This window comes from Silurus meridionalis, chromosome 14, assembly GCF_014805685.1.
Source record: "Silurus meridionalis isolate SWU-2019-XX chromosome 14, ASM1480568v1, whole genome shotgun sequence".
NCBI classification, from domain to species: Eukaryota; Metazoa; Chordata; class Actinopteri; order Siluriformes; family Siluridae; genus Silurus; species Silurus meridionalis.
Window position 1 is genome coordinate 10,496,874 of NC_060897.1, and position 9,692 is coordinate 10,506,565.

The window sequence follows — 9,692 nt, forward strand, 5'->3', positions numbered from 1 at the left end:
ACACTATATAATCTGTCATTGCATTACTTATATAAAGATGAACAGTCGAGCGATGTTGGGTTTTAAACAGCCGTTTGTTGCAGCAAGTTTTGCAGATGCAGAGTTTCCTAGCGGCCTTTCAGAGGCTCTGAAGGGCACCAGGTTAATGCCAGCATGTCCTTCCCCTCAGCCACGCTAAAAATGTAACTCATCATTTATGCTCTCCTGATGTAATGAGACAAGCCCCAGTGACAGTCACATTTACACAGCCTGAAGAATCTGTGTCCTTTACTCGTGTGAAAGGCTTCTTATCTGTCGCTGTATCTAATCTGTGATGCTGGTAAAAGAATAAAAATGGGTTCAAGGATTTATTCAAAGACCAGTGTTATGTGATTGATGGCGACTTGTTATTATCCCAATGATGCTCAAGTTGTCAGAATTAGTCAGAAGTTGTAATTTATTAAAGCATTTTGTTAACAGTCAGTATGGTTTTTTGCAACACTCTTGTTAACAAGACAAGATGCTTTGTTGTTGTTGCTGTGTCTTATTATATTCAGGATAGACAAGTGATGGAATGACTTTATTACTGCTATAATATAAATATTAGCTATAAACATGACTGTAAACAGGTGAAGGACAAAGGTGCAGTAATCACAGCTATGACCTACAGCAGCATTACTTTGAGTACTTGTGAGCTGCTGGTACACAACTGTTAGTTCCAATCCACAAGTTTTATTGGATGAGTGGTATGGCCCTTCTGGGATGGTTCACTGTTTTTCATTACTTATCTCGTTTGTGTTCACTATATACAATTCCATTTCCAGCAACAGTCCAGTTTAAATGGTTACAACAGTAGAGATTGCATTACAGTACAATTAACATCAGTAGTGGGGAAGGGAAATTATATTTTACCATTTTTTTATTAATATAACTTCTGACTTTTAATACTATATCTGGATCGACGTTTGTGGACAGCTGACCATTTAAACATCCCATTCCCATTTATTCCTTATTTGCTGGTATTATAACCTCCACTCTTCTGGGAAGAGGTTTCACTAGATTTTGGAGATTTGTGCTCATTCATCCACAAGGGCTTCAGTAAAGTTAGATACTGATGTAGGGTGAGGAGGTCTGGGGTGCAGCCAGCATTCCAATTCATGTCAAAGGTCGCCAATAGGGTTCAGGTCTGTATAGCAGGCCACTGAAGATCTTCCATGAGATGTAACAACTATGTTAAATATATGTAACCCACCAAACCAAAAAGCTTGCTTTGTCATGCTGGAACAGATATGTCAAGCGTGCACACATTCTTTTAAGTTATTATTACTCTTTTTTTTACTTTATTTTGCATGCCTAAATGCCTAAGATTGTGGATACTGTTGTTATAAATAAATAATCCATCCATCTATCCATCCATCCATCCATCCAACCATCTATCCATCCATCCATCCGTAAAAGTTGAAGTACTGACTACACTTTTTTTTTTACTCAAGTTAAAGTAAAGAAGTTTGGGATCTAACATGTATTTAAATAAAAAGTAGAGATTACTACTACCTGTTTTAGTGTCACCCTGGTAACTGGACCTCACCTCATGATATTTTAATACAAAAGAATTGAAAATAAAAACCTAATGAATGTATCCAGTCTGAACAACCACCATATGAAAAACAAGTAGAGATATATAATAATGATCAGGTGACCAGGAATGTCTCTGTTCCCTTCCAGGAACTCAAACTGCATCAACAATGCTTTGGGAACGTTTCCGCGTTGTCCATGGTCTGAATCACGTGTGTAATCCGGCCAACGAAGAGATGGGACATCACCGGCAGGGTACCGTCACGACCAGGAAGCTATAAGCCGCGCATGTGGTGGAGCTGATGCTATTTTCTGTTTGTTCAGGAAGTGCTGTGTTTGTTTGACCCCTTACAGGCAAGTGGTAAATGTAATAAAAAGTAATAAAAGCAAGCAATCGTTCCGACTGTGCACAAGACAGCCCGTGCGCCGCTTGCTTGGGAGCGGAGCACGTTAGGTCAGTTCCCAAGGGAGCCGGCTGTGCACGCATATTCTGTGCACATTGTGCCAATCCTCATTGTGCCGTGCACTTTGTGCTTGCATGTCTATACGAGTGCTCACTCGTGGCTCTGAACCCGCTGTTGCTGAGGCAAGGCAGAGTCAGATTTGTCGCAGGTGGAGCGCTCACTCTCTAGGTTTGGAAGCATGCTGTGTTGCAGGCATACCAGGCTGACCTTCTGCGGAAGCCAGGGTGCTACCTCCCTTGTTGCTCCCAGCGGGCTGCTCGGCAGGTGCAGCCCAAGCCCAGTGAAAGTCCAAGAACAAAGCGTCGCCCTCCGGCCAGGTGACACTCTAAGCCCAATCTTAAGGAGCCGGCAGACCTGAGGGCTGTCATCTCCAGCAAGCAGGCTTTTGCACAGAGACCCTGACATCAAGGGGTCTTAGGTCAAGGGGGGGTGGTATACACCTCATTATACGGTGCCCGTCCCTCTTCAGTGCCACCAGGAGGTCAGCCAGTTAACCCTGCCATGTTCGTGCTTCAGGGCACAGTGACCTTCAGCGGGTGTCTCCCTTTACTTCTGCCCGATCCCATAGTTAATGAAGGAGACTCAGGAGGCCCCAACAGCTGCAGGGCATTGTTCCAGTGGCTCTGGACAGGCCAGAGACCAGTTTCGAGACACTGGTTCCATTGAGAGACTTCCTGGCAGCCTGGGAAAGCCTGCCAGAAGTGTCTCAGTAGGTACTCTGGTCCTGGAACAAGAAGTACTCACTCTTTTAAGGAAGGTGGCCATCAAGGTTATCCCCCTTTTTTGACAGAGAGTCCGGGTTTTACAGCCAGTACTTAGTGGTTCCCAAGAATGATGGTTGTCTTCAAACCAAAGCTGGCATTTGATAAAGAAATTTAATTTAATGCATCTTAAAACTTAAAATTATTGTGACCACAATTCATGAGTCATGATCAAAGACTATTTGTAAGTGCAGATTTTCTGCACCTATTTCTAATAAATATAACCACAGTACAGGTAATCCAATTTTGCTAATTTATACAATTTCACAAACCATAAATTAAAATGAAATATCTGACATTTAAGAGTCAATATGACAATATTTTGTTTATTTCTGCTTAATCAACAAAAATTGTTTCCATATGCCATGACTGACTGATGTAAGTGTAGTAACAGTGTGAAAGTAACAAACTATTTCCAGAATTGGAATTTTTGTAGCAAACAAAGGCAAGACGAGTAATACAACAGTGATATGTCCCAATGCTGTTATGCAAGCATAATCTGATTTTTTTTTTTAATTATTATTATTATTGCATTATAATCCACTTGCCAGTGGCCTCATAGCACCCCAGAATGTTTTATTGCTTATTTATAATTATGGTTAGGATATTTAAATTTATGATTCACAGTAAGCATAGTCATCTTTAAACACTTAAACCTTTTGGTCTTTCAAGAACTGCAGCCACAGGGGCCTTTATTTATTCTCTACAATTGCAAGAGCTTATCCATGTTTGATGTGCGTTTGCGAGATTAGATATATCAAAAGGCCAATATAATGGCAGATGTTTAATCGATTCTACCAGAAAACACGTAATGTTGCTGGATGTTCTACCAGCTTAAGTGGAGTGTCTATGTTTGATAAGATAAACAAAATTGATATAAATTAAGTTAAGAAAGACTAAAAACTATGTTACTTCAAAAGCACTGGCTTTCTGGTTTGAGGGATACTTTTTTATTGTCTGGATACTCTGCAAAGTTATGGGTCCAAATCCCAGCAGTGCCTGGGGGCACTAAAAATGAATCACCCTTAAGAACTTTAGCTTTAACTAGTTTGAGTGGGCATTGTTCAAACCACACACACACACACACACACACACACACACACACACACACACACACGCGCGTTGGGCTCTTTTACAAATTTGACCGATGAGCCTGGGCATAACGTGATTTTTATAATCTTGTTCCAAGGTCAGCAATATCACTATGACCCTGTGCTTTAGTAGGCTACTCGCTCTCCGAGCTTATGTTGTGTCACAGCTCAGGCACTTTAGCTAACACTGTTATTCATTATGTACCCAGTGTTCTCTCGAGGATCCTTCAGACCATCATAAATGGGCTGCTGCATGTGGTGCAGTCAGCACGTTGTGCTATCTTTTTATTGCGTCTCTCACATGAAGTCCCGTCAGGAGAGGAAAAAAAAACAAAAGTGGGCCATTTAACTGTACCTTGCTATATTTTCCTGATCCCGGATCAGCAGTGCACCATTGCCCTTTATGATCCATAATGTACGCTTATTAAACAACGTGCCTGTGGTATTAGAAGTTGAAAATGAGTGTTAATGACGGAGCTGCTGGCGGCGTCTGCCTTCACAATACTGTCTTCCATTTATAGTTTTCTGCATTAGGGCTATAATTTGGGTTGTTATGCATCACTGAGTTAAAAAATATGTTCATCTTTTTTTTTTTCCTCATCATATCTCACTGAAGAGGTCTGCAGCTGAGGTATGCTGTGCCTGGTGAGTTGACATGGTTCAACTTTTATTTTCACACCAAATTCTGGAAATTTTGGATGTTAGTGTGTAATCATGAGCAGGGTCTTGTGGTAGGAATTGAATACATTTACATCTTGTCCACCCAGTGACAGAGGACAGAATTATATCACCTTCAGATGATAGAGAGAACTTAGATAAGACAATGCGGTGCTAGTTAATCATGACTTTCTTGCGAGTTATTTTCTTTTACATCACAGCCTGAAAGTGTGCCTTTCAAAATGATACTTATGTAAGCTCGTCCTCTTGTGTTCTTCATCTAAATGTTGTTAGGGGAAGTGGGAGTGGGACTCCAGTCAGATGATTAGCACTGATGCTACTGTGGTGTGTATCTGGCATGGTGCCCCCTTTTTCCCCTCCCATCTCCCACCCACTTAAACTCTGCTGCCAGAACAATCGCTCATAATTACACTGCTGCCTGGCATCAGGGAGATGAGTCAGTGGGAACCGCTGAGGGCTCGCGTTCACACTCCTCATCCTCCTCCGTAATGCTCTCTAATGAACAGCTACTCTCAGTGACGGCACTCTATGAGCTAGCTGCTTGACCTGATCTCAAAGCACTGGGGTCTCAAATGAAACATCCACGCTGTGCATTTCTGATAGGCCTCCTGCAGCTTCCACGCAAACAGATGATTATAGCGCACACAGGCATGGGGCCTGTCATTCTCAGCATTGACACACAAAGAGGAAGATTACAGCGAGAGCAATTCACGTTTTTCTGCTCTCTTCAATATCGACCTTTCATCAAACCAAGCAGAGGCGAATTTGCACAACCGGCGTACACAGGGGAATAAGCATCAAAGCTTTCATGAAACTTTAAATGGGGTGTTATAAATGTCAGTAGCAACATCTTTGAAACACAACAAATGTACGACTAAAGCCATTGTGCCATTGCACTGATGCTTGCCTGCCATTTAAGTGGTTACCCCTTGTGTTTCAATCAATTGATTATTATCCAAAACAATTAGGATCCCTGGGTGAAATCAGTTTAATTCAATATCAACCTTGTTTCTGATACCAGATGTGAACTCACCTGCACAAAAGAGAGTTTTCACATCTCAGACTGAAAAGTGCACTTAAAACCTAACTATTTGTGTTCATTGGCCATTGCTGACCTAAAGCAGTCTTACAACCTTTCAGCCTTAGAGTGACTTAAACAATACCAAGATGTAGGCAGTTGCTTTATTTTTGTTCATGGATAAATACACTCTAAATTACTACTAAAATACATGTTTCTGTGCCAATAACCATATGGTACAGTTAATTAAATTTGAATCTTGCATACACCACTACAGGTACAAAAGGTGTATGATCATGGGTGCCACACGAGTAACAAGGAAAAGGTACAGTTCAATAGCTTTTTTTCTGAAAGTGCATGAATTAATAAATGAATAAAATTTTTTATAGCTTGATTGATTAATTCTATCATTTAACAAATTATTCTCAGCCACAATTTGTAAGTATCGTATTCAAGTTAAGCCTGTTATTTAAATTTATCTAAGGAATATATGTGACATGCTCATTTATAGTAATAGTTTGATGGTTGGTTGTGTACTTTTGTATTTCAGTAAGAAATGTGCAGTTGTGACTCCACTCTGGTGTTACAAAGTCAAAGCTTCCTTTTTTTTTTTCTGAAAAAATAAAAAAGTATTGTGTAAAATACATAGAGCTAAAGCTTTGCTGCATTACCCTCTTAAGAAAGAGGCTAAGTAAAAGCTATATCCCACAAGCACGGTTATCAGAATGTTATTGTGGGTCATGCATAAACTGTTAAAAATATAAATAGATCTCACTGCCAATGATGACATTTTAACCAAATAAATTAAATAAAACCAAATAAAACACTGACGATCATTTAGTCTTTACAGGTGGCTATTTAAATGCAATTTGCATTTATATATAGTAATTGTTTGGTAACGTGTATGTAACAAAACTTTTTCTTAATCAAATACTGCATGTAGTCTATGCAGAGGAAAGTAGCTAATGTTTAATACCATATTTTTTAAGAAAGAATATTAAAAGAAAAAAAAGTCAGTATCGAAAAAAAATTCATTAAACTTGTAAATAATTCTTGCACTAACTGATACCAGTGATGTGTAAGTTGTTTGAAGGCCTAAATTGTCTTTTTCTGCAAGAATGAACAAGCATGCAGATGAACACTGATGAGAAGATTAGACTACAGATCAGACACTTAGGATGGGCACATTGTCAAAACACAGTGTCGCATGTGTCATTATCACAAATAACATATCTAATGGAGTGACAGCGCACGCTTCATTTACTATCAGCATTACCCAGCTGCAGGCTGTGAGATATTTCAAACAGAAATAGAACCAGAACTCAAAAATAATCAACAATACATGCTACAAAAATATTGTATAGTATTATACTGTATAACATACTGTAGAAATTAACCAATAGAATACATCATGTATTCATATTTCTATATCACCGAAATAACGCTATTTGTTATGTGATGATAATATATGGATTGTATGTTTTGTCATATTCTTGTTTATCTAAAGTTAATAACTAATATATTTGTTACTTTCTGTCTTTCAGCGAGGCGGAACAATGCTGCATGTGGAAGGAGAGGAAATCGACTAAAGCCGACTCTTAGTCATGATGACATTGTCAAGCGCAATTCAAGGATAATTTATCACTGGCACCTAAGATGAATGGGCTCTATCCTCCACATTAAATAAATAATGAATTTTGATCACTTCCTCTGTTTGAAGCGTTTGTTTCAAAAATCTCTCTTTGGACTTTTCACTTTTCCCAGGTTTACAAAGATCTCTGTCTTTCAACTGAGGGATTATAAATAAATAAATAAATAAATAAATAAAGCATAGCAGGTGTTTGTGATCCCTGTGGCAAGGAGGAAAAGTTTGGTCATTAGCATTATAACAAAGTGAATTATTATGTTAAACTGTGACCACAACACACAACAAAAACGGCAGACACAGGCAACATTTTGTTCCCTGTTTAAGCAAAAATGTCTTTTAAAAGAGCTTCTACTTTGCATATTAGCTGGTCAAGAAAACAGGCATCTGTAACAGGCATGAAAGTGAGAATCTCTAGGTACTCCAGGCAATCTTACTGGAGTCTCCAGGTCATCTCTGAGCTGTGTGTTTGTTTTTGTTGACAAAAAGCATTTTACATGCTAAAACACAGACTGGGGTGACTGACTTGTGAGCGCAAAGCTATAGATCCCTGCTTCAATCCTATGCTCAGATAGTCTGTTGTCTCTTATGTACTTTCAGGGTCCACAATGGTTTCCTGTGAATTCTCCAGTTTCTGTCTACTTAATGCGCTTTGCATTCTGCTGTAAACAACAGAAAATAACAAATTTCTCATTTATTTTGTGAGACTGTTCATTATTTACTATTACTGTGAACATGTTTGTATAATTGTTAGGGTTTACACAGCACATTCCTGACCAGCTAAAAAAAAAAAAAAACTGAAAAAAAAAAAACTAAAAAAACTAAAAAAAAAAATGTTTTATGACACTTTCTGGCAAGTGTTACCAAATGTATAAGTACATTTTTCAATAATCTATACTTTATCAGAGTATTTTTATTTTATTAATCTTTTACATTAACTTCACTCTAAAGTGAATAAGTAAAATTTGTTAAGTAAAATGTCATGAGATCACAATCCTAGGATAGGATAAAGATAACTATATCTTTATAGATATGTACACAGTGGTATTGTCATGCTGAAACAGGTTTGGGTATCCTAGTTCAAGTGAAGGGAAAACATAATGCTACCACATCCAAAGACATTCTACACACTTGTGAGCTTTCCACTTTGTGGTCACTGTTTGAAGAAAAATCACATATGGCTGAAAAAAGTCGGTTACCTCACTACTTTTTGCCCATACAGTGTACATTTGTGACACATATTTTAGCCTTAAAAACCATCATATATTTTAGTGGAGGTCTCACAAACAACACAAAATGCATGTTGTTGTTTTCAATGCCGAACTCTAAAAGTAAAGCATGCTGTGGGTCATGTTTACCTTTATTTCATGCTTTTCCTGATTAAAAATCAATCTGAAATCTGAATACATTATTTTATAATTAGAAAATAAAATGAAAAACAAAAATCACTTGAAGGTTCATTTTATTTCTCTGGGTTAGTTGCCATTAATGAATCTTTAAAGAACTTTATAGAGCAATAATTAAAGAGCAATAATTAGTTTTTCATAGTTGATTATAAAAACCAAGTGCAATGATTTCTTTTTCAACATAAAAAACTTAATTAATATACTTTCTTTTGCATAACATTTAGCAAGCCCTGACAAAAAAAAGGAAACATTTGAACAAGAAAATGCGTGTAGGTATTTGTTTACAATTTGCTTTTAACCTCAAGAACAGATTTCTCTCTCAATGCATGCACTGTCTAATCATAATTTTAGGACAGTTAATGTTGTAAACCTGAATAGTGTATTATCATGTGTGTCAAATTGGATCCAGCTGGTAGCTGGGTTTAGAAATGGGACATTGCAGCAATGTACTGTATAATTTGTCTTTTGAACAACACCCTTTGCACTTTCTCTTTCAACCCACTGATGTGAGTCAACAGTTTGTGAATGTCAATTGCTGTGTTAAAAAAATCATGGAAAATTTCGGAATGTTTTTTGCCCACCTGTCTGTACTCGGTGTATTCTGTTACATATTACAGCCATTTTTGGTAAAATAAATACAATGCAAACATAATACAGATCTATTTATTCAATTCGGACACATTATTTTACACATATATGACTTATTTTTATAATGTGACCTCATTAGTGTCTATCTTAAAATGTGCATTAATTCTTGACTCTTGACTCGATTATAAAGTGTTAGGGTGCTTCTAACACTCTACTTGTGGCTGAATGAAGACAAATCTCCACAAACACACTGCAAAATCTAGTAGAACATCTTCCCAGAAAGTTGTAGGCTATTTAGAATAGCAGGGGGGAATGAGATGTTCAAAACCACATACTTATTGTCAGGTGTCTGCAAACTTTTGCCCATATAGTGTATGTAGTTATTGTTATTGCTAGAAGCAGCAGTATAGCAGATATTTGCTTTTCCTGTGCTTTTTTCTCTTTTTGTGAAGTAAATACAACAAAACATTTAAGTTTATAGTGCTAT